The following is a 22,537-nucleotide window of genomic DNA, read 5'->3' on the forward strand; positions in this document are numbered from 1 at the left end:
AGCTTCTGAGATAAAACTCTGGCTTTTAGTCTGCGAAAAGAGAGTGAAAGTGAACTCCACTTTGAGATGGCTCTGGGATTGGGCCGACTGGGAGAATTGCTTGAAAAAAACCTCTACACCCAATGAGCGGTCAGAACAAAGCCTCAAGACCCCTAGTCTTTTGCACAGAGTAAAAGACAAAGCAGCCACTGAATAGGGCCCGATTGTTCCTACCTGGTCGGCCGAGGAGCCAGCGTCTCAACCAAGCAAAGCTCACCGTGGGGAAGGTGGCTATGCCAACTAGCCTGATGCACTGCTCCCGCAGTGTCAAATACTCGTACTCTGGTTTCTCTTCATAACGTACAAGTCTTTCGCCTTTTACTAAAGACTTCCGTGGAGAGCAGCATTAATGAGTTGTTTCTATTTTTGGAAGGCTTTACCTTTGCGGGTGAAGCCCATTCTGTCTGTGCAAAGGAAATCTTCTTGCTGTGCCAAGTGACTTCTCGGAGTAGAGTCACCTTATTTCTTGAGACCGTGCCCATGTTCAAAGCCTGGAGCGCTAAATTGTTGTTGTTTGAATGGTGCTCAGTGGAGCGGGCGGGAGTGCAAAGTTGTACCATCTGAAACGGCTGAAGAGTGCTCACTGCAGCGGGTGGGCGGAGGTGCAAAGTGACGCTTTGTAGGCAAAAAAAGAGCACCGCCACAAGTGCGCATTGTGCCAGGAAGGGCTCTCGGACGTGAAAGAGTGGAGGGTTATCGCTTCTCGGCCTTTTGGCTAAGATCAAGTGTAGTATCTGTTCTTATCAGTTTAATATCTGATACGTCCTCTATATGAGGACTACATATTAAATGGATTTTTAGGCACAGGGGTTGAAAAAGGGGCTTGCTCCGTTCACTCCACGCATCGACCCGGTACTGCAGTGCCGCCGGGAACGGTGCACTCTTCCCAACTCTTGTGAAATAACAAAACCAGCGGTACATGGTGGTAGTTTCAGGGAGCCATTGTATTCTGACTTCTAAAATGGAACTATAATCTTTAGAAAAGACGCAGTTTATGAGCACGTCGTGGGATTGAGCTTCCCTGGTTTCTCTGTATGACCATGAACACCAAACTACACACAGAGAACAGAGGAGCTTGACAGACACACACTAAGTTATCTGAGAGTCCCATTTTCAGCTGCAGAGAACAATCACATCAGGGAAGTCGACGTGCAGGCTCAACATCAGCCTCTCAAGCCAACTCTCTGGTAAAATAGGGGCAACGTATGGTTCCAGCACCTATGTAACACATATTTGTCACGGGGACTGTGGCTTACGGCCACACCGCCCTGAACACGCCCGATCTCGTCCGAACTCGGAAGCCAAGCAGGGTCGGGCCTGGTTAGTACTTGGATGGGAGACCGCTTGGGAATACCAGGTGCTGTAAGCATTTTTCTCTCTTGTCTTCTCTTCTCTCTGCATGTCTTTTGTTGAAACATCTGTTGATCACCCTGTGATCCATCTTGCTGATCCTGGATCTGCTAAGGTGTCCCAGGTCATGGTTGCCTTTGATCCTCATACATTTAACTTTGTCCTGACAAAGGAGCAGTTCCAAAAAGTCAAACAGGGACTGCCTTTGCATTTGACGCAGTCAAACTGCATGCGCCTGGAGAAGCCAAAAGGCTTACAGCACCTGGTATTGCCAGGCGGTCTCCCATCCAAGTACTAACCAGGCCCGACTCTGCTTAGCTTCTGAGATAAAACTCTGGCTTTTAGTCTGCGAAAAGAGAGTGAAAGTGAACTCCACTTTGAGATGGCTCTGGGATTGGGCCGACTGGGAGAATTGCTTGAAAAAAACCTCTACACCCAATGAGCGGTCAGAACAAAGCCTCAAGACCCCTAGTCTTTTGCACAGAGTAAAAGACAAAGCAGCCACTGAATAGGGCCCGATTGTTCCTACCTGGTCGGCCGAGGAGCCAGCGTCTCAACCAAGCAAAGCTCACCGTGGGGAAGGTGGCTATGCCAACTAGCCTGATGCACTGCTCCCGCAGTGTCAAATACTCGTACTCTGGTTTCTCTTCATAACGTACAAGTCTTTCGCCTTTTACTAAAGACTTCCGTGGAGAGCAGCATTAATGAGTTGTTTCTATTTTTGGAAGGCTTTACCTTTGCGGGTGAAGCCCATTCTGTCTGTGCAAAGGAAATCTTCTTGCTGTGCCAAGTGACTTCTCGGAGTAGAGTCACCTTATTTCTTGAGACCGTGCCCATGTTCAAAGCCTGGAGCGCTAAATTGTTGTTGTTTGAATGGTGCTCAGTGGAGCGGGCGGGAGTGCAAAGTTGTACCATCTGAAACGGCTGAAGAGTGCTCACTGCAGCGGGTGGGCGGAGGTGCAAAGTGACGCTTTGTAGGCAAAAAAAGAGCACCGCCACAAGTGCGCATTGTGCCAGGAAGGGCTCTCGGACGTGAAAGAGTGGAGGGTTATCGCTTCTCGGCCTTTTGGCTAAGATCAAGTGTAGTATCTGTTCTTATCAGTTTAATATCTGATACGTCCTCTATATGAGGACTACATATTAAATGGATTTTTAGGCACAGGGGTTGAAAAAGGGGCTTGCTCCGTTCACTCCACGCATCGACCCGGTACTGCAGTGCCGCCGGGAACGGTGCACTCTTCCCAACTCTTGTGAAATAACAAAACCAGCGGTACATGGTGGTAGTTTCAGGGAGCCATTGTATTCTGACTTCTAAAATGGAACTAAAATCTTTAGAAAAGACGCAGTTTATGAGCACGTCGTGGGATTGAGCTTCCCTGGTTTCTCTGTATGACCATGAACACCAAACTACACACAGAGAACAGAGGAGCTTGACAGACACACACTAAGTTATCTGAGAGTCCCATTTTCAGCTGCAGAGAACAATCACATCAGGGAAGTCGACGTGCAGGCTCAACATCAGCCTCTCAAGCCAACTCTCTGGTAAAATAGGGGCAACGTATGGTTCCAGCACCTATGTAACACATATTTGTCACGGGGACTGTGGCTTACGGCCACACCGCCCTGAACACGCCCGATCTCGTCCGAACTCGGAAGCCAAGCAGGGTCGGGCCTGGTTAGTACTTGGATGGGAGACCGCTTGGGAATACCAGGTGCTGTAAGCATTTTTCTCTCTTGTCTTCTCTTCTCTCTGCATGTCTTTTGTTGAAACATCTGTTGATCACCCTGTGATCCATCTTGCTGATCCTGGATCTGCTAAGGTGTCCCAGGTCATGGTTGCCTTTGATCCTCATACATTTAACTTTGTCCTGACAAAGGAGCAGTTCCAAAAAGTCAAACAGGGACTGCCTTTGCATTTGACGCAGTCAAACTGCATGCGCCTGGAGAAGCCAAAAGGCTTACAGCACCTGGTATTCCCAGGCGGTCTCCCATCCAAGTACTAACCAGGCCCGACTCTGCTTAGCTTCTGAGATAAAACTCTGGCTTTTAGTCTGCGAAAAGAGAGTGAAAGTGAACTCCACTTTGAGATGGCTCTGGGATTGGGCCGACTGGGAGAATTGCTTGAAAAAAACCTCTACACCCAATGAGCGGTCAGAACAAAGCCTCAAGACCCCTAGTCTTTTGCACAGAGTAAAAGACAAAGCAGCCACTGAATAGGGCCCGATTGTTCCTACCTGGTCGGCCGAGGAGCCAGCGTCTCAACCAAGCAAAGCTCACCGTGGGGAAGGTGGCTATGCCAACTAGCCTGATGCACTGCTCCCGCAGTGTCAAATACTCGTACTCTGGTTTCTCTTCATAACGTACAAGTCTTTCGCCTTTTACTAAAGACTTCCGTGGAGAGCAGCATTAATGAGTTGTTTCTATTTTTGGAAGGCTTTACCTTTGCGGGTGAAGCCCATTCTGTCTGTGCAAAGGAAATCTTCTTGCTGTGCCAAGTGACTTCTCGGAGTAGAGTCACCTTATTTCTTGAGACCGTGCCCATGTTCAAAGCCTGGAGCGCTAAATTGTTGTTGTTTGAATGGTGCTCAGTGGAGCGGGCGGGAGTGCAAAGTTGTACCATCTGAAACGGCTGAAGAGTGCTCACTGCAGCGGGTGGGCGGAGGTGCAAAGTGACGCTTTGTAGGCAAAAAAAGAGCACCGCCACAAGTGCGCATTGTGCCAGGAAGGGCTCTCGGACGTGAAAGAGTGGAGGGTTATCGCTTCTCGGCCTTTTGGCTAAGATCAAGTGTAGTATCTGTTCTTATCAGTTTAATATCTGATACGTCCTCTATATGAGGACTACATATTAAATGGATTTTTAGGCACAGGGGTTGAAAAAGGGGCTTGCTCCGTTCACTCCACGCATCGACCCGGTACTGCAGTGCCGCCGGGAACGGTGCACTCTTCCCAACTCTTGTGAAATAACAAAACCAGCGGTACATGGTGGTAGTTTCAGGGAGCCATTGTATTCTGACTTCTAAAATGGAACTAAAATCTTTAGAAAAGACGCAGTTTATGAGCACGTCGTGGGATTGAGCTTCCCTGGTTTCTCTGTATGACCATGAACACCAAACTACACACAGAGAACAGAGGAGCTTGACAGACACACACTAAGTTATCTGAGAGTCCCATTTTCAGCTGCAGAGAACAATCACATCAGGGAAGTCGACGTGCAGGCTCAACATCAGCCTCTCAAGCCAACTCTCTGGTAAAATAGGGGCAACGTATGGTTCCAGCACCTATGTAACACATATTTGTCACGGGGACTGTGGCTTACGGCCACACCGCCCTGAACACGCCCGATCTCGTCCGAACTCGGAAGCCAAGCAGGGTCGGGCCTGGTTAGTACTTGGATGGGAGACCGCTTGGGAATACCAGGTGCTGTAAGCATTTTTCTCTCTTGTCTTCTCTTCTCTCTGCATGTCTTTTGTTGAAACATCTGTTGATCACCCTGTGATCCATCTTGCTGATCCTGGATCTGCTAAGGTGTCCCAGGTCATGGTTGCCTTTGATCCTCATACATTTAACTTTGTCCTGACAAAGGAGCAGTTCCAAAAAGTCAAACAGGGACTGCCTTTGCATTTGACGCAGTCAAACTGCATGCGCCTGGAGAAGCCAAAAGGCTTACAGCACCTGGTATTCCCAGGCGGTCTCCCATCCAAGTACTAACCAGGCCCGACTCTGCTTAGCTTCTGAGATAAAACTCTGGCTTTTAGTCTGCGAAAAGAGAGTGAAAGTGAACTCCACTTTGAGATGGCTCTGGGATTGGGCCGACTGGGAGAATTGCTTGAAAAAAACCTCTACACCCAATGAGCGGTCAGAACAAAGCCTCAAGACCCCTAGTCTTTTGCACAGAGTAAAAGACAAAGCAGCCACTGAATAGGGCCCGATTGTTCCTACCTGGTCGGCCGAGGAGCCAGCGTCTCAACCAAGCAAAGCTCACCGTGGGGAAGGTGGCTATGCCAACTAGCCTGATGCACTGCTCCCGCAGTGTCAAATACTCGTACTCTGGTTTCTCTTCATAACGTACAAGTCTTTCGCCTTTTACTAAAGACTTCCGTGGAGAGCAGCATTAATGAGTTGTTTCTATTTTTGGAAGGCTTTACCTTTGCGGGTGAAGCCCATTCTGTCTGTGCAAAGGAAATCTTCTTGCTGTGCCAAGTGACTTCTCGGAGTAGAGTCACCTTATTTCTTGAGACCGTGCCCATGTTCAAAGCCTGGAGCGCTAAATTGTTGTTGTTTGAATGGTGCTCAGTGGAGCGGGCGGGAGTGCAAAGTTGTACCATCTGAAACGGCTGAAGAGTGCTCACTGCAGCGGGTGGGCGGAGGTGCAAAGTGACGCTTTGTAGGCAAAAAAAGAGCACCGCCACAAGTGCGCATTGTGCCAGGAAGGGCTCTCGGACGTGAAAGAGTGGAGGGTTATCGCTTCTCGGCCTTTTGGCTAAGATCAAGTGTAGTATCTGTTCTTATCAGTTTAATATCTGATACGTCCTCTATATGAGGACTACATATTAAATGGATTTTTAGGCACAGGGGTTGAAAAAGGGGCTTGCTCCGTTCACTCCACGCATCGACCCGGTACTGCAGTGCCGCCGGGAACGGTGCACTCTTCCCAACTCTTGTGAAATAACAAAACCAGCGGTACATGGTGGTAGTTTCAGGGAGCCATTGTATTCTGACTTCTAAAATGGAACTATAATCTTTAGAAAAGACGCAGTTTATGAGCACGTCGTGGGATTGAGCTTCCCTGGTTTCTCTGTATGACCATGAACACCAAACTACACACAGAGAACAGAGGAGCTTGACAGACACACACTAAGTTATCTGAGAGTCCCATTTTCAGCTGCAGAGAACAATCACATCAGGGAAGTCGACGTGCAGGCTCAACATCAGCCTCTCAAGCCAACTCTCTGGTAAAATAGGGGCAACGTATGGTTCCAGCACCTATGTAACACATATTTGTCACGGGGACTGTGGCTTACGGCCACACCGCCCTGAACACGCCCGATCTCGTCCGAACTCGGAAGCCAAGCAGGGTCGGGCCTGGTTAGTACTTGGATGGGAGACCGCTTGGGAATACCAGGTGCTGTAAGCATTTTTCTCTCTTGTCTTCTCTTCTCTCTGCATGTCTTTTGTTGAAACATCTGTTGATCACCCTGTGATCCATCTTGCTGATCCTGGATCTGCTAAGGTGTCCCAGGTCATGGTTGCCTTTGATCCTCATACATTTAACTTTGTCCTGACAAAGGAGCAGTTCCAAAAAGTCAAACAGGGACTGCCTTTGCATTTGACGCAGTCAAACTGCATGCGCCTGGAGAAGCCAAAAGGCTTACAGCACCTGGTATTCCCAGGCGGTCTCCCATCCAAGTACTAACCAGGCCCGACTCTGCTTAGCTTCTGAGATAAAACTCTGGCTTTTAGTCTGCGAAAAGAGAGTGAAAGTGAACTCCACTTTGAGATGGCTCTGGGATTGGGCCGACTGGGAGAATTGCTTGAAAAAAACCTCTACACCCAATGAGCGGTCAGAACAAAGCCTCAAGACCCCTAGTCTTTTGCACAGAGTAAAAGACAAAGCAGCCACTGAATAGGGCCCGATTGTTCCTACCTGGTCGGCCGAGGAGCCAGCGTCTCAACCAAGCAAAGCTCACCGTGGGGAAGGTGGCTATGCCAACTAGCCTGATGCACTGCTCCCGCAGTGTCAAATACTCGTACTCTGGTTTCTCTTCATAACGTACAAGTCTTTCGCCTTTTACTAAAGACTTCCGTGGAGAGCAGCATTAATGAGTTGTTTCTATTTTTGGAAGGCTTTACCTTTGCGGGTGAAGCCCATTCTGTCTGTGCAAAGGAAATCTTCTTGCTGTGCCAAGTGACTTCTCGGAGTAGAGTCACCTTATTTCTTGAGACCGTGCCCATGTTCAAAGCCTGGAGCGCTAAATTGTTGTTGTTTGAATGGTGCTCAGTGGAGCGGGCGGGAGTGCAAAGTTGTACCATCTGAAACGGCTGAAGAGTGCTCACTGCAGCGGGTGGGCGGAGGTGCAAAGTGACGCTTTGTAGGCAAAAAAAGAGCACCGCCACAAGTGCGCATTGTGCCAGGAAGGGCTCTCGGACGTGAAAGAGTGGAGGGTTATCGCTTCTCGGCCTTTTGGCTAAGATCAAGTGTAGTATCTGTTCTTATCAGTTTAATATCTGATACGTCCTCTATATGAGGACTACATATTAAATGGATTTTTAGGCACAGGGGTTGAAAAAGGGGCTTGCTCCGTTCACTCCACGCATCGACCCGGTACTGCAGTGCCGCCGGGAACGGTGCACTCTTCCCAACTCTTGTGAAATAACAAAACCAGCGGTACATGGTGGTAGTTTCAGGGAGCCATTGTATTCTGACTTCTAAAATGGAACTAAAATCTTTAGAAAAGACGCAGTTTATGAGCACGTCGTGGGATTGAGCTTCCCTGGTTTCTCTGTATGACCATGAACACCAAACTACACACAGAGAACAGAGGAGCTTGACAGACACACACTAAGTTATCTGAGAGTCCCATTTTCAGCTGCAGAGAACAATCACATCAGGGAAGTCGACGTGCAGGCTCAACATCAGCCTCTCAAGCCAACTCTCTGGTAAAATAGGGGCAACGTATGGTTCCAGCACCTATGTAACACATATTTGTCACGGGGACTGTGGCTTACGGCCACACCGCCCTGAACACGCCCGATCTCGTCCGAACTCGGAAGCCAAGCAGGGTCGGGCCTGGTTAGTACTTGGATGGGAGACCGCTTGGGAATACCAGGTGCTGTAAGCATTTTTCTCTCTTGTCTTCTCTTCTCTCTGCATGTCTTTTGTTGAAACATCTGTTGATCACCCTGTGATCCATCTTGCTGATCCTGGATCTGCTAAGGTGTCCCAGGTCATGGTTGCCTTTGATCCTCATACATTTAACTTTGTCCTGACAAAGGAGCAGTTCCAAAAAGTCAAACAGGGACTGCCTTTGCATTTGACGCAGTCAAACTGCATGCGCCTGGAGAAGCCAAAAGGCTTACAGCACCTGGTATTGCCAGGCGGTCTCCCATCCAAGTACTAACCAGGCCCGACTCTGCTTAGCTTCTGAGATAAAACTCTGGCTTTTAGTCTGCGAAAAGAGAGTGAAAGTGAACTCCACTTTGAGATGGCTCTGGGATTGGGCCGACTGGGAGAATTGCTTGAAAAAAACCTCTACACCCAATGAGCGGTCAGAACAAAGCCTCAAGACCCCTAGTCTTTTGCACAGAGTAAAAGACAAAGCAGCCACTGAATAGGGCCCGATTGTTCCTACCTGGTCGGCCGAGGAGCCAGCGTCTCAACCAAGCAAAGCTCACCGTGGGGAAGGTGGCTATGCCAACTAGCCTGATGCACTGCTCCCGCAGTGTCAAATACTCGTACTCTGGTTTCTCTTCATAACGTACAAGTCTTTCGCCTTTTACTAAAGACTTCCGTGGAGAGCAGCATTAATGAGTTGTTTCTATTTTTGGAAGGCTTTACCTTTGCGGGTGAAGCCCATTCTGTCTGTGCAAAGGAAATCTTCTTGCTGTGCCAAGTGACTTCTCGGAGTAGAGTCACCTTATTTCTTGAGACCGTGCCCATGTTCAAAGCCTGGAGCGCTAAATTGTTGTTGTTTGAATGGTGCTCAGTGGAGCGGGCGGGAGTGCAAAGTTGTACCATCTGAAACGGCTGAAGAGTGCTCACTGCAGCGGGTGGGCGGAGGTGCAAAGTGACGCTTTGTAGGCAAAAAAAGAGCACCGCCACAAGTGCGCATTGTGCCAGGAAGGGCTCTCGGACGTGAAAGAGTGGAGGGTTATCGCTTCTCGGCCTTTTGGCTAAGATCAAGTGTAGTATCTGTTCTTATCAGTTTAATATCTGATACGTCCTCTATATGAGGACTACATATTAAATGGATTTTTAGGCACAGGGGTTGAAAAAGGGGCTTGCTCCGTTCACTCCACGCATCGACCCGGTACTGCAGTGCCGCCGGGAACGGTGCACTCTTCCCAACTCTTGTGAAATAACAAAACCAGCGGTACATGGTGGTAGTTTCAGGGAGCCATTGTATTCTGACTTCTAAAATGGAACTATAATCTTTAGAAAAGACGCAGTTTATGAGCACGTCGTGGGATTGAGCTTCCCTGGTTTCTCTGTATGACCATGAACACCAAACTACACACAGAGAACAGAGGAGCTTGACAGACACACACTAAGTTATCTGAGAGTCCCATTTTCAGCTGCAGAGAACAATCACATCAGGGAAGTCGACGTGCAGGCTCAACATCAGCCTCTCAAGCCAACTCTCTGGTAAAATAGGGGCAACGTATGGTTCCAGCACCTATGTAACACATATTTGTCACGGGGACTGTGGCTTACGGCCACACCGCCCTGAACACGCCCGATCTCGTCCGAACTCGGAAGCCAAGCAGGGTCGGGCCTGGTTAGTACTTGGATGGGAGACCGCTTGGGAATACCAGGTGCTGTAAGCATTTTTCTCTCTTGTCTTCTCTTCTCTCTGCATGTCTTTTGTTGAAACATCTGTTGATCACCCTGTGATCCATCTTGCTGATCCTGGATCTGCTAAGGTGTCCCAGGTCATGGTTGCCTTTGATCCTCATACATTTAACTTTGTCCTGACAAAGGAGCAGTTCCAAAAAGTCAAACAGGGACTGCCTTTGCATTTGACGCAGTCAAACTGCATGCGCCTGGAGAAGCCAAAAGGCTTACAGCACCTGGTATTCCCAGGCGGTCTCCCAACCAAGTACTAACCAGGCCCGACTCTGCTTAGCTTCTGAGATAAAACTCTGGCTTTTAGTCTGCGAAAAGAGAGTGAAAGTGAACTCCACTTTGAGATGGCTCTGGGATTGGGCCGACTGGGAGAATTGCTTGAAAAAAACCTCTACACCCAATGAGCGGTCAGAACAAAGCCTCAAGACCCCTAGTCTTTTGCACAGAGTAAAAGACAAAGCAGCCACTGAATAGGGCCCGATTGTTCCTACCTGGTCGGCCGAGGAGCCAGCGTCTCAACCAAGCAAAGCTCACCGTGGGGAAGGTGGCCATGCCAACTAGCCTGATGCACTGCTCCCGCAGTGTCAAATACTCGTACTCTGGTTTCTCTTCATAACGTACAAGTCTTTCGCCTTTTACTAAAGACTTCCGTGGAGAGCAGCATTAATGAGTTGTTTCTATTTTTGGAAGGCTTTACCTTTGCGGGTGAAGCCCATTCTGTCTGTGCAAAGGAAATCTTCTTGCTGTGCCAAGTGACTTCTCGGAGTAGAGTCACCTTATTTCTTGAGACCGTGCCCATGTTCAAAGCCTGGAGCGCTAAATTGTTGTTGTTTGAATGGTGCTCAGTGGAGCGGGCGGGAGTGCAAAGTTGTACCATCTGAAACGGCTGAAGAGTGCTCACTGCAGCGGGTGGGCGGAGGTGCAAAGTGACGCTTTGTAGGCAAAAAAAGAGCACCGCCACAAGTGCGCATTGTGCCAGGAAGGGCTCTCGGACGTGAAAGAGTGGAGGGTTATCGCTTCTCGGCCTTTTGGCTAAGATCAAGTGTAGTATCTGTTCTTATCAGTTTAATATCTGATACGTCCTCTATATGAGGACTACATATTAAATGGATTTTTAGGCACAGGGGTTGAAAAAGGGGCTTGCTCCGTTCACTCCACGCATCGACCCGGTACTTCAGTGCCGCCGGGAACGGTGCACTCTTCCCAACTCTTGTGAAATAACAAAACCAGCGGTACATGGTGGTAGTTTCAGGGAGCCGTTGTATCTTGACTTCCAAACTAGAACTATAATGTTTAGAAAAGACGCAGCTTATGAGCACGTCGTGGGATTGAGCTTCCCTGGTTTCTCTGTATGACCATGAACACCAAACTACACACAGAGAACAGAGGAGCTTGACAGACACACACTAAGTTATCCGAGAGTCCCATTTTCAGCTGCAGAGAACAATCACATCAGGGAAGTCGACGTGCAGGCTCAACATCAGCCTCTCAAGCCAACTCTCTGGTAAAATAGGGGCAACGTATGGTTCCAGCACCTATGTAACACATATTTGTCACAGGGACTGTGGCTTACGGCCACACCGCCCTGAACACGCCCGATCTCGTCCGATCTCGGAAGCCAAGCAGGGTCGGGCCTGGTTAGTACTTGGATGGGAGACCGCTTGGGAATACCAGGTGCTGTAAGCATTTTTCTCTCTTCTCTTCTCTCTGCGTGTCTTTTGTTGAAACATCTGTTGTGACACAGATTTCTGAATAATATGCATCCTATTCTAATACAAAGCTTTTATACTAGTCTCATGCCATTACTACATGGAACAATTTACTATTAATATCCTATAGTTATACAGATTTATAACTACAGTAATGCAATCGTGTCAGCCTCTGTGCTTTTTTCCCCTCTATAACTTGTAAACTAAACAACTGGTTATACTATACAGGCAGGCTTTGTGTGTGTGTGTGTGTGTGTGTGTGTGTGTGTGTGTGTGTGTGTGTGTGTGTGTGTCTGTGTCTGTTTACAGAAGCAAATGGATCCTCTGATGCCTGTGCTGTCCATCCTGGACACAAGCTTCCCCAAGGACAGGCAGCAGTGTGTGCTTGGGATGACCAAGGAGGCCAAGGACTTCCTTAAGGCACATGCACGGGACCGTGAGACAGTGGACAGTAGGCTGAGAGACTCAGACAAGGCTTACAAAGAAGGTGAGAAGAGTGCATGCACAACCCTGTGCTTACAACTGCACTACTGTCTAGGCATGATTACTTTCATTTTGTTCCCCCTTATTTATCTGTCTACAGCTTTGAAGAAATGCCAGATCGTCACACCCTCTCCAACTGAGGCGCAAGTCCTGGGGCAGCTGGTGACGACCTTTGGCAAGTACACCAGCAAGAGCTTCAAGTGGCTGGTCGAGAGTGATGTCGGCTACTGCAAACAGTAAGTGTGGTACACTAAATGTGATGGCCATGTGAATAGTGTTATAACTTAATAGTACTGTATCACTATGTTACATTACTATGCCATTTCAGCATCGTCGACCGCCACATGAAGGAGATGAGGCACCCTGAGAAGAGGAAGACCATCAACGACGAGTGGCTGAAGGAGCAGCTGGTCAAGTACGCGCACCTCTTCACCACCGTCTCGTGCCACCTGGAGGTGAATGTGGACCGGGCCATCTATGGACAGGGGAGGTTCAAGTCGTTCACCTACCTGGAGATGTGGCAGTGGTACAGCCTGCACAAGAGGCTCCTGGCGGATCCTCAGGCTGGCAGCGACGCTGAGAGGAAGAGGGCGCAGGAGGCCTACACGTCGGTGACACAGTGGCTCATCATGAAGGAAGATGACATCAATTCAAAGGCCCTGAAGAGGTTCAGAAAGTACATTCTGGACAAGGAGGTATGTGTGCAGGTGAACATGTGTATAAAGGAATAACATAACAAATGTATTCAGCACAACTGAAATGTAATATTCCTCCTAATACTCAGCAGGGTGTAGCCACTCCTTCCACCGCGTCTGCTTCCTCCAGCAAGCCCCCAGCAGCATCTGCAGCAGCAGCAGCAGCACCCACTGCCACCATCAGCAAGGCCCCTCCATCACCTCCTCCTCCTGCACCTCCTCCATCACCAGCAAGGCTCGTCCATCAGCCACACCTACCTCCACCACAAAGCCCCCTTCAGCACCAGCAGCAGCAGCAGCATCCCCCACCTCCACCGCGAAGCCGAAGAAGAAGGCCTCCTCCAAGTCGGCTGCCCCAGCACCCCGTGCAGCTGTGCCTACCTCTTCACCGGTACCCTCCTTCTTTGCGCCCCGTCCATCAGCCACCACTGCCAGCTCAGCAGACCCCAGCTGGGAAGACGACGCTCTGCTTGTGGAGGCTCTGTCCACCTACGAAACACAAGGTACATATTCATTTAACACAAGTTGTATTAGTTTACTGGCTAATAGCACACAGATCGTGCATGTGACATTCAGTGGGCTGCTGTAATGAAAAGCCTCATTCGACAGTGTGGATATGCTATAATCAATGTGTTTTGTTTTTTTTCGTATTTACAGAGAGCCAGTCACAGGAGGCAGTTGGTGGTGAAGACGCCATCCTGTTTGAAGGATGGCACAAATCCTGGGAGGCTGAGGACAGCGGGCTGCCCAAGCAAGACATTAAGTCGCTGAACGGCACGATGACATGTACGGCAGGAAGAGGTGGAGGAAGGTTTCCTGCTGTGTTTCCTGATTGCACTCCTACATGCACATGTATATAGTTCTCATTTGCATTGTTCACTTACACTTGATTTCTTGTTTGTTCCCATATCTGCTGTTGCACATACTTTACATGGCTCTCCTGTCTGCCCACTGCTCCTGGTCAGTCAGTCAGTCTGTCTCTGTCTCACACACCATCCCTCCACCTCCACCTCACCCCCCCCCCTCTCTCTCTCTCTCCCTCACACACTTAATTTCAAATGTCTTGTCATGAAAAATGTGCACTATACATGTCTTAACTTTGTTTACTAAATGAGAATGCACTTGAATAAATGCACTTCAGCCATTAAAGTGCCTTGAATCGCAGTAGCAGTGTGTTGTGTCATTTCTTATTCCAAGTCAACACTTTCAATGTTCTCCTTCAATCTATTCATTATAATGTAACCTACCAGTAATTATAATCATTCATGATATACCATCATATGTAATAATAAACACATGAACAGCATACAACTGTGAAGAAATAAAAAAAGTTTATTGACTTAATAGACAATGTTGCAGAGGTAACAGTGTGTCATTTCGCCCACAATCAATGTCTCCATCACCATGTAGGCCTCAAACCAGCGGGTCGACCTATGGAAAGACAAAAATAAGAGCTTTAGAGGTTTTGTTTACATTCACATCCACATGTTTCTAAAAATAGCCACACCAATTAGTCTCATGTCTTTCTTTAACCACCTTTTTTTCATACAATACCAAGTACCAGCTGGTGGGTGAAAAAAAAATAAATCACTCAAATGAAGTGATCAATAGACAGCAATGCAAGCATTAAAACACGATTCAATGTCCAACACTCCCAATTAGACAAAACACTTGTATAAAACGATCATTTAAGTCGTATTTTGTACATTTCTCTAGATTCACCCTGCCACAACACTTCACCACATGGCCTGGCAGCTTTTGACAGCTAATTGACCAATAGTACAGCATGCCCATGATTTCCCATCCCTCCCTCTCCATGGATTTGATTGACAAATCTTTTACCCAATAATATGCCTTATTTGTCCTACAGTCTACATCTGATTTTGCACTTTGTACGAGCTGAGGGCCCGCGCGGGTGGAATGTCAGTTTTAGCTGTTGGAGATTTCTATCAGCTGCCGCCTGTGCGCCAGTCTAAACCTCTCTGTGTACACGACCCAGCAGATATTGACCTGTGGCAGGAACATTTTCAGATGATCACTCTGACTGAGATCATGAGACAGAAGGATGATGTGGCCTTTGCAGACGTGCTGAACAGGATTGGGGTGAAACCAAAGGCAGACGAGCTGTCTCAGGCTGACAGAGATTTGTTGTCACAGGCCATCACTGAACCAGCTCTTTGTCCCACTGAGCTTCTGCACATTTTCCCCACCAATAAGTTGGTTGATGAACACAACTCAGCAACACTGGCTTTGTTCCATTTCAACATTATCACGATGGATGCAGATGACTTCCAGAAAGATCCCTGAACAGGCAGAATGGCCCGTAAAGACACACCATGTAAGGGAGGCCCAAACTTTCTGCAGGGACACCATGTCCATATTTCTAGAAATGAGAGCAGCTCCTTCCAAAGTGGGATGGATGCCGTCTCTCCAGGTTTTCTCCAGAAAGTTTGCCAATTATCTCTGTAGCCCACGTTGTTTGCTGGACACCATCTAGACAACCAGCGGTTGAAGGACGACATGCGGCTAAACATGACATCACTGGTCAGATCTGGCAGGGGTCCAGAGAAAACTACGGAGTCCCACATTGTTTTGGCAAAATTACACACCGATGCAACATTAATTTTAGTGACCTCCGATTGGCGTAACCGGGTGTCATTAACGCCGACGTGAATAACTATTTTACCATATTTACGTTTATCCTTAGCCAGCAGTTTTAAATAGGATTCTACGTCGCCCGCTCTGGCCCCTGGAATGCATTTGACTATGGTCGCTGGTGTCTCTAAAGCCACGTTTCTGACTATAGAGCTGCCAGTTACCAGGGTTTTGTCCTCAGCGGGTGTGTCGCTGAGTGGGGAAAATCTATTTGAAGCGTGGACAGGTCGATGGTGAACAACGGGCTTGACTTTAGAGCTATGCCTCTTCCTGACAGTCACCCAGCCACCCTGTAATCCTGGCTGCTTGGGTTCTGCTAGGGGGAGGCTAATTGAGCTAGCTACGCTAGGTGGCTCCACACTGGCTAAAGGGACCTGGCTCACTATCGGTTGATTTTCAACAGTGCAGAGCCGAGCTTCCAATTAAGATAACCTCGCCTCCGAAACTACAAAAAGACTACATTTGTTACATGTAGCATTATCGCTAAAGGAGGCCGAGGACTAACTAAACATCTGACACACGGAGCAGGTGAAAGCAGGAGATGGAGGGAGAGAACTGGTAGCCATGCTAAGCTAGAGAACCAGACACACCGTTAAAAAGTGAGAATAAAGATTAAAGATCTGTAGTAGTGTGTTAGAAAAGAACGGTAAGCTATAGAGTTAACTATGCAAAATTGTGTAAGTTATAGATAAAAATAAAGTGATTATCAGTAGTCCAAGAGGAGAAAGAAATTCCACAGTACACAAGCAAGGTAACAGGAAGTGATGCAATACGTCTTACCGCAAAGCAAGCAAGGTAACAGGAAGTGATGCAATACGTCTTACCGCAAAGCACAGCGTCAATCAACCACCACTTAACCACTGGGCCAAGACTCCTTTAATGTTGGGGATGTTCAGTCTATGTCCTCAATAACTTCACTCATGTTGAGTGAAGGGAGAGCCAGCTGCTACAGCTCCAAACAATATAGTAAGACAGGACATTTTTGCAATTGTTATCAGCACTATTAAAGCTGCTGTCGGCAGGTTTTCAAAATTCCGAGTCTAAAGTCGGAAAATTCGAACTGATACAACTTTCAGGTCCCTCCCCCTCTGTGGACGAGGTTGTGCACGTGAGTTCACACCAGTGTGCGCGCACACAAGCTGGGGGCAGACTCACGCTCAGCATGGAAGACGTGGTTGGTGACTGTTCTGCTCAGATAATAGATAAATAATAAACCTGGCTGGCTTACATGATACAGGTATTTATGTGCGGATCTGTCTTTCAAATTCCAGATAAGAAATTCATTTAAGAAGGACTTGAAGCAACTTCAGAATGAGTGGTGGAGGTTTGAGCTGTATTTCCCTATTTGGGGCTTTGATTCCAAATGCATTCAATGTTATAGTCAAAACGATACCCTCGGAAGGTGCGTATGATTCTCGCTTAGGGTGGGAGAGGTCCCGGGTTCAAATCCCGGACGAGTCCTTCCCTGGTCTACTGGCCTTGTGTCTCTGCTTTGCTGTGAAATCAGAGAATTATTGAATCAATAACTATAACATTGAATGCATTTGGAATCAAATCCCCAAATAGGGAAATACAGCTCAAACCTCCATCACTCATTCCGAAGTTGCTTCAAGTCCTTCTTAAATGAATTTCTTATCTGGAATTTGAAAGACAGATCCACGCATAAATACCTGTATCATTTAAGCACACCCTCTGCAGTATTATCTAAAGCAGTTTTGGTATTTGTTCTATAAATCCAGATTGAAACGCTTCAAGTCAATGGTAGAGAAATGGAGATATAGACGAGTTCTGTCTTAATGTTGGGCTTCTTGATAAAATGTGATGTGAATTGGTGGAACCTGGCGGTGAGTTTTGTCTCATTGGTCTCAGGAGTTTTTGTGGGCTGTTCAGTATATGTGCCTAATAACTTCACTCATGTTGAGTGAAGGGAGAGCCAACTCCAAACAATATGGCTGATTGCTCTGGAAAAGTCAAAGAAGAAAGAAAGCAATCACAAATTCCCAGGATTCCATGGCTACGTCAACTGTCCACGCACTCTCACGAAACACAAAAAGACCACCTTCTGGCTCGTTGGTCTAGGGGTATGATTCTCGCTTCGGGTGCGAGAGGTCCCGGGTTCAAATCCCGGACGAGCCCTCCTGCTTTAAGAAACCTATTCGGAAAGCTTGATGGTTAACTTTGGGTACCTTCCTTGATCAAATTGTTAATTAAGAGTGCTGATAACAATTGCAAAAATGTCCTGTCTTACTACATTGTTTGGAGCTGTAGCAGTTGGCTCTCCCTTCACTCAACATGAGTGAAGTTATTGAGGACATAGACTGAACATCCCCAACATTAAAGCCACTGACAGTTAAGTGAACAACTCTTCTTTTTTTTACAATGCAATTTTTAGCTAGACAAACCGTTATCCCGACTTTTACTTGGAGTTTACGTTGACCCTCCACAAGTTTACACTCACAGCTGGGATTTGTAGTGTTACAGATTCATTTACACATACTTTTGGCAACTAATCTCCACTTTAGAATAAGAGAACTTTGAAATAAAAAAGATGGAAGCAACACTGACATTGAGTGAGCTGAACTGAAAGTTGTAGGATGTTTCTATTCGATGATCGAACGCACCTGCCGAGGGTATCATTTTGCTATCTAAGGCCCGCGGCGCTCGTATGACGTCCAAAGTTGCAAACCCTGGCTCGTTGTTCTAGGGGTATGATTCTCGCTTTGGGTGCGAGAGGTCCCGGATTCAAATCCCGGACGAGCCCTTCCCTGGTTTATTGGCCTTGTATCTCTGCTTTGCTTTGAAATCTACGCATGACCTCAGGCCTAAGGGCCCGTTTACATGATAGGAAGACGCAGATATTTTCCTGCGGTTTGGCCTCTCATTTACACCAAAACCCCGTTTTTATCACAGAAAACGATTATTTCTAAAACCTCAGGCCAAAGTGGAAATTTCTGATAACGCCGGTTATGTGTTGCCGTGTCAACTGGGAGAAACGGCATTTTAGGTTCTTAAACGTCACATTATGTGCCAGAAAATGCTTAACGTCATGCGAGCGCCTTATGTTTACAGTTTGTTTGGCTACTGATCAGGATTATCATGGATGATGTTAAAGTTCTACTAATTTTTACGTTTGTGCAAACGATTCTGGCCTTATTGCATTTGCCACCCCAAACCTGCTCGCACAGTTCAAAATAGAGGAGCACCACTCTTCCATGGCCGCTCCTGCATCCAGTATCCACTGACTGTCTATATTTCCCTCTTATTGCCTTCAGTTTTGTTGTGATATTTGCTCGCGTTATCTCCTCCTTCACATGAGGAAAGTCCTCGATTCTGAGGATTTTGATTGGCTTGCATGGCTTTATTCCTTTCCCTACACTGCCGCCAATAGGTTTGGCATAGTTATTATGGCGCTTGACGGCGTATTTATGCGGGTTGATGTGAATGACAAGTTTTTTGAAAACGATGTTGTGTGCACGATGTTATTATTGAAAATGGAGGGGGGGAAATATTCGTTTCTCTAAATACCTGAGGCTGATACCAGACCAAGCAGATGAGCCTCCAGCGTCCACCTGTCCTGATAGTCCCTCACAAGCAGCTGTCTGTTGTTAGCACGTTAAGCTTTGATTGGTCTGGGCTGCTCTGTGGCATTATTTATAAACCTTCACCCTTGCTGTTTCCTCTCATAGCTTGTTTTCACCATGACAGCTGCTGGGTTCTTCCTGAGGTATAAGCACAAGCTGCCTTTTACAGTTTTTTGATTGGTTGATTGGAAACATTAGTAATACTGCATTCTTACTCTTTGTTGTACATAATTTCAGGGTTTCCCTCTTTGCCTTGTTGACTGCTGCTACATGGGGTTTTCCCACTAAAGGTGTGCTATCATCTGTTGTGGTAAAACATTACATGCTTGCTTGAATTAGCTTCTGCTAAACTTGTTCTCATGCACCCAGGTTCAAAATCAGCAGGCCAGAGCAGCAGCGGCACAAGAGCTGCAGGTAATTTTGGCTCTTACCAGGGAGCAGCCGCTGGCCGCCCGGTGACCGTGCCCAACAGTGCTTCCAGTAACACTTATATGGCGACACCTGTGCTGGTCTCTGGTCAAAGTCAACCTGCTCTTCAGGCAGACCCAAGACTCAGCGGCTATGGCTCACTTGTGCCAGTGCAAATGGTTGTCCAAGCTCCCGGTTTTGTCCAAGCTCCCGGTTTTGTCCAAGCTCCCGGCCTTGTCCAAGCTCCCGGCCTTGTCCAAGCTCCCGGCCTTGTCCAAGCTCCCGGCCTTGTCCAAGTTCCCGGCCTTGTCCAAGCTCCCGGCCTTGTCCAAGCTCCCGGCCTTGTCCAAGCTCCCGGCCTTGTCCAAGCTCCCGGCCTTGTCCAAGCTCCCGGCCTTGTCCAAGGTGCTCTTCAGGCAGACCCAAGATTCAGCAGCTCTGGCTCCGTTGTGCCCGTATAAATGGCTGTGCAAGCTTCTGGTGTCCCACAGGCTGTTCAGACGGCTCCAGCATTGAGCAGCTTGAGCTCTGGCCTGCCTGCAACAGGATACTCTACTGTCACTTATGTGCCTGTTGACGTAGGATCTGACGCTTGCGCTCTGCAACCTGGAGCTGCCCAACCTGGACCACAAGGTAAATCTTCTGCTTGGAGTGTAGATGGCCCAAAATATGTTTGGAAGCCTAAAGGTGTCTGTGCGTTTTCATGTAGCCACTAGCAAATCTAGCTGAGCTCTATTATGAAGCAGAAACCTGCTGTGTTTGGCTTTTTTTTTTTTTCAGAACATGTGTATTAAAACACAAAATGATGCTCAGGTGTGTAATAGTGGCTCCCTTCTGCTTGGAGGAAAGGCCCTTCACTTTAAGCAGCCTTACTGGGGCACCAAAGGGAACCTGAGCATTGCACCTGTGCTTCTCATTCAGTCTGCTCAAAATCTCTGTAGATTTACGTCCAAGGAAACTGGGATGTCAACACTCTGTGCTATCAGAACTTCTGCTGTGAAAAGGACTAATGATGAAATGTCTCCACACAGAAACCCAGTGGGCTATTGCTCCCTCAGTCTTTGAGGATGCGTCAGCCCAAGCCCTCAGCCTCACTGACGTTCTCCCTGCAGCCCCTCCTTCACCACCTGGCCCTGTCCTCCAGTCAGGGGAGACCGCCAGTGTCACCAAGGAAGCTGAACTCGGGAATTACCAGCAGCAGACGGAGGAATTCGGCTACCCAGATGACCGCCAAGGGCCTGGACCGGGATCCGCAACCGTACTGGTGCCACGCTTTGGTGTGGGTGGATCTCCTAACTTTGACTACAGGCTTTTGTACGGCTTGTACCCCTCTGGAACCTACAGCACCTTCAGTCAGCAGCATGAGAAGGGCAAAGACTACTTTCAGGATGTCCACTACTTGAAGGAGCATATTACTGACAGCCATGGTTCTGGGCAGCAGAAAAAGTTATTCCCAAGTGCCCGCTAGAGCTGAACATGATGTGCAGAGGGTATGTTGAGAGTGGTACCTGCAAATGATGTCTTGATCGCAATGCTCTAACTAATCTGGTTCTGTTTCAGATTGGAAAGCTGAATCCAACGTTGTAAGAAGATTCCTTTTAGTCTTTGAATAAAATCTGGTCAAATGATCTCGCTTCAGAATGATTGACTAAGGGAAACGATGTCCTGTGTACACCATCTGGGTTCAAGGCAAATGGCAGGCATCACCTGTTATATTGACGTTCTGCTTTTGGTTTCAAACATGGCTTCTCAAAGCTCTGCATATTGAGAGGAATTCCTATGAAGGTGTTAAATAGTTGCACCCTTTGCTCAATTGACTATAGCGATCAGCTACAGCATCATTTACAGCCATTTCTCTACACCTGTACATGGCAGCCAGACACAACCCTTCTATAGATTGCTGAGTGCACGGTAGCCAACCTGAAGGCTTGCCAAACATTGTGCTTGAAATACTTGGCTGGATACTGTTGTGGAGAAAATGAGTGGAATCATGCGCTGGTCAGCCGTCCATTGGGGAGTTTATTGAACAAACTGTCACAGCAAATATGCATACAGAATGTACAAAATGTCCAACGAGCTCATCTTGTGACACCCTTTTATACCGTTTTATCATAAGTGTACGTGGCCCTCTCTGGAGGCGCCTAGCTTTTGCAGTTTATCATAAACACGCTCATTCTAACTATCAACAATATTCATATGAACCAGTCAACAAGGCCCAGGACGTAACTAGGCCAGAAGTCATGAGCATGTCATGACTTATGCTCATGACTTCTAGTTACGTCCTGGGCCTTGTTGACTGGTTCATATGAATATTGTTGATAGTTAGAATGAGCATGTTTATGATAAACTGCGAAAGCTAGGCGCCTCCAGAGAGGGCCACGTACACTTATGATAAAAGGGTGTCACAAGATGAGCTCGTCGGACATTTTGTAGATTCTGTATGCATATTTGCTGTGACGATTTGTTCAATAAACTCCCCAATGGACGGCTGACCAGCGCATGATTCCACTCATTTTCTCCACAACAATACTCCTTAAATATTCTTCTGCAATTAAGCCACAGCCAGTGCTATGTCTTCGGCAGTCTTGTCATATGATGACCTTGTATGGGTTTTTACCCCAAACCCTGCAGACGGAATGCTAAAGTAATGGCTAGCCAGTGGATAATGAACATGATTTCTTTTTCTCTCTGGGTATCCCTATACTAGCGCTGTCAAAAATGATTGAATATTCCTTTTAAAACAATTTATTCCGACATCTGTATTGGCGCATTGTCAATGACACGCATGCGCATCTGGGGGCTTTCAATCAGCCAAACTGCCAGGCAACGGCAGCTTTGCGTCTAACGGGACAAACCGACTTCACTACTTGTCTAGGTAGTTTAAACATTTAACAATTTGTTTCATGTTATGCCAAGTCCATTTGGGTTAACATTTTCAAGAATTAACCTCATGTTGCTGGTGGTCGAATGATAAGCTAACCGTACCTTGTATACAAGTTTGTCTCGAGGCTCCAAAATTTTTCCATCAACTGACCAAAATCTGAATATATTTTA

At 47.4% G+C, this 22,537-nt stretch overlaps 22 non-coding genes across 22 annotated transcripts; all 22 read left to right on the plus strand.

The window, feature by feature from the left end:
• Nucleotides 1–316: 316 nt before the first annotated feature.
• On the plus strand, nt 317–429 carry LOC142373776 (U5 spliceosomal RNA). The gene has a single exon (XR_012768571.1). It is a non-coding gene; the product is annotated as a U5 spliceosomal RNA (small nuclear RNA).
• A 305-nt stretch (nt 430–734) lies between these two features.
• On the plus strand, nt 735–925 carry LOC142368123 (U2 spliceosomal RNA). The gene has a single exon (XR_012767267.1). It is a non-coding gene; the product is annotated as a U2 spliceosomal RNA (small nuclear RNA).
• A 364-nt stretch (nt 926–1,289) lies between these two features.
• On the plus strand, nt 1,290–1,408 carry LOC142374393 (5S ribosomal RNA). Its single transcript, XR_012768707.1, has one exon. It is a non-coding gene; the product is annotated as a 5S ribosomal RNA (ribosomal RNA).
• A 613-nt stretch (nt 1,409–2,021) lies between these two features.
• Nucleotides 2,022–2,134, plus strand: LOC142373779 (U5 spliceosomal RNA). Its single transcript, XR_012768572.1, has one exon. It is a non-coding gene; the product is annotated as a U5 spliceosomal RNA (small nuclear RNA).
• Nucleotides 2,135–2,439: 305 nt separating this feature from the next.
• On the plus strand, nt 2,440–2,630 carry LOC142368128 (U2 spliceosomal RNA). The gene has a single exon (XR_012767268.1). It is a non-coding gene; the product is annotated as a U2 spliceosomal RNA (small nuclear RNA).
• A 364-nt stretch (nt 2,631–2,994) lies between these two features.
• On the plus strand, nt 2,995–3,113 carry LOC142374399 (5S ribosomal RNA). Its single transcript, XR_012768708.1, has one exon. It is a non-coding gene; the product is annotated as a 5S ribosomal RNA (ribosomal RNA).
• A 613-nt stretch (nt 3,114–3,726) lies between these two features.
• LOC142373784 (U5 spliceosomal RNA) lies at nt 3,727–3,839 on the plus strand. Its single transcript, XR_012768573.1, has one exon. It is a non-coding gene; the product is annotated as a U5 spliceosomal RNA (small nuclear RNA).
• Nucleotides 3,840–4,144: 305 nt separating this feature from the next.
• Nucleotides 4,145–4,335, plus strand: LOC142368131 (U2 spliceosomal RNA). Its single transcript, XR_012767269.1, has one exon. It is a non-coding gene; the product is annotated as a U2 spliceosomal RNA (small nuclear RNA).
• Nucleotides 4,336–4,699: 364 nt separating this feature from the next.
• On the plus strand, nt 4,700–4,818 carry LOC142374404 (5S ribosomal RNA). The gene has a single exon (XR_012768709.1). It is a non-coding gene; the product is annotated as a 5S ribosomal RNA (ribosomal RNA).
• A 613-nt stretch (nt 4,819–5,431) lies between these two features.
• LOC142373790 (U5 spliceosomal RNA) lies at nt 5,432–5,544 on the plus strand. Its single transcript, XR_012768574.1, has one exon. It is a non-coding gene; the product is annotated as a U5 spliceosomal RNA (small nuclear RNA).
• A 305-nt stretch (nt 5,545–5,849) lies between these two features.
• LOC142368135 (U2 spliceosomal RNA) lies at nt 5,850–6,040 on the plus strand. The gene has a single exon (XR_012767270.1). It is a non-coding gene; the product is annotated as a U2 spliceosomal RNA (small nuclear RNA).
• A 364-nt stretch (nt 6,041–6,404) lies between these two features.
• Nucleotides 6,405–6,523, plus strand: LOC142374413 (5S ribosomal RNA). The gene has a single exon (XR_012768712.1). It is a non-coding gene; the product is annotated as a 5S ribosomal RNA (ribosomal RNA).
• Nucleotides 6,524–7,136: 613 nt separating this feature from the next.
• LOC142373798 (U5 spliceosomal RNA) lies at nt 7,137–7,249 on the plus strand. The gene has a single exon (XR_012768575.1). It is a non-coding gene; the product is annotated as a U5 spliceosomal RNA (small nuclear RNA).
• A 305-nt stretch (nt 7,250–7,554) lies between these two features.
• LOC142368141 (U2 spliceosomal RNA) lies at nt 7,555–7,745 on the plus strand. Its single transcript, XR_012767272.1, has one exon. It is a non-coding gene; the product is annotated as a U2 spliceosomal RNA (small nuclear RNA).
• Nucleotides 7,746–8,109: 364 nt separating this feature from the next.
• LOC142374417 (5S ribosomal RNA) lies at nt 8,110–8,228 on the plus strand. Its single transcript, XR_012768713.1, has one exon. It is a non-coding gene; the product is annotated as a 5S ribosomal RNA (ribosomal RNA).
• A 613-nt stretch (nt 8,229–8,841) lies between these two features.
• On the plus strand, nt 8,842–8,954 carry LOC142373803 (U5 spliceosomal RNA). Its single transcript, XR_012768576.1, has one exon. It is a non-coding gene; the product is annotated as a U5 spliceosomal RNA (small nuclear RNA).
• A 305-nt stretch (nt 8,955–9,259) lies between these two features.
• On the plus strand, nt 9,260–9,450 carry LOC142368145 (U2 spliceosomal RNA). Its single transcript, XR_012767273.1, has one exon. It is a non-coding gene; the product is annotated as a U2 spliceosomal RNA (small nuclear RNA).
• A 364-nt stretch (nt 9,451–9,814) lies between these two features.
• On the plus strand, nt 9,815–9,933 carry LOC142374420 (5S ribosomal RNA). The gene has a single exon (XR_012768714.1). It is a non-coding gene; the product is annotated as a 5S ribosomal RNA (ribosomal RNA).
• Nucleotides 9,934–10,546: 613 nt separating this feature from the next.
• LOC142373807 (U5 spliceosomal RNA) lies at nt 10,547–10,659 on the plus strand. Its single transcript, XR_012768577.1, has one exon. It is a non-coding gene; the product is annotated as a U5 spliceosomal RNA (small nuclear RNA).
• Nucleotides 10,660–10,964: 305 nt separating this feature from the next.
• On the plus strand, nt 10,965–11,155 carry LOC142368427 (U2 spliceosomal RNA). Its single transcript, XR_012767349.1, has one exon. It is a non-coding gene; the product is annotated as a U2 spliceosomal RNA (small nuclear RNA).
• A 364-nt stretch (nt 11,156–11,519) lies between these two features.
• Nucleotides 11,520–11,638, plus strand: LOC142374764 (5S ribosomal RNA). Its single transcript, XR_012768800.1, has one exon. It is a non-coding gene; the product is annotated as a 5S ribosomal RNA (ribosomal RNA).
• Nucleotides 11,639–17,558: 5,920 nt separating this feature from the next.
• Nucleotides 17,559–17,630, plus strand: trnap-cgg (transfer RNA proline (anticodon CGG)). The gene has a single exon. It is a non-coding gene; the product is annotated as a tRNA-Pro (tRNA).
• The last annotated feature ends 4,907 nt before the right edge of the window (nt 17,631–22,537 follow it).

The sequence above is a fragment of the Odontesthes bonariensis genome, chromosome 2 (genome assembly GCF_027942865.1).
Source record: "Odontesthes bonariensis isolate fOdoBon6 chromosome 2, fOdoBon6.hap1, whole genome shotgun sequence".
NCBI lineage: Eukaryota > Metazoa > Chordata > Actinopteri > Atheriniformes > Atherinopsidae > Odontesthes > Odontesthes bonariensis.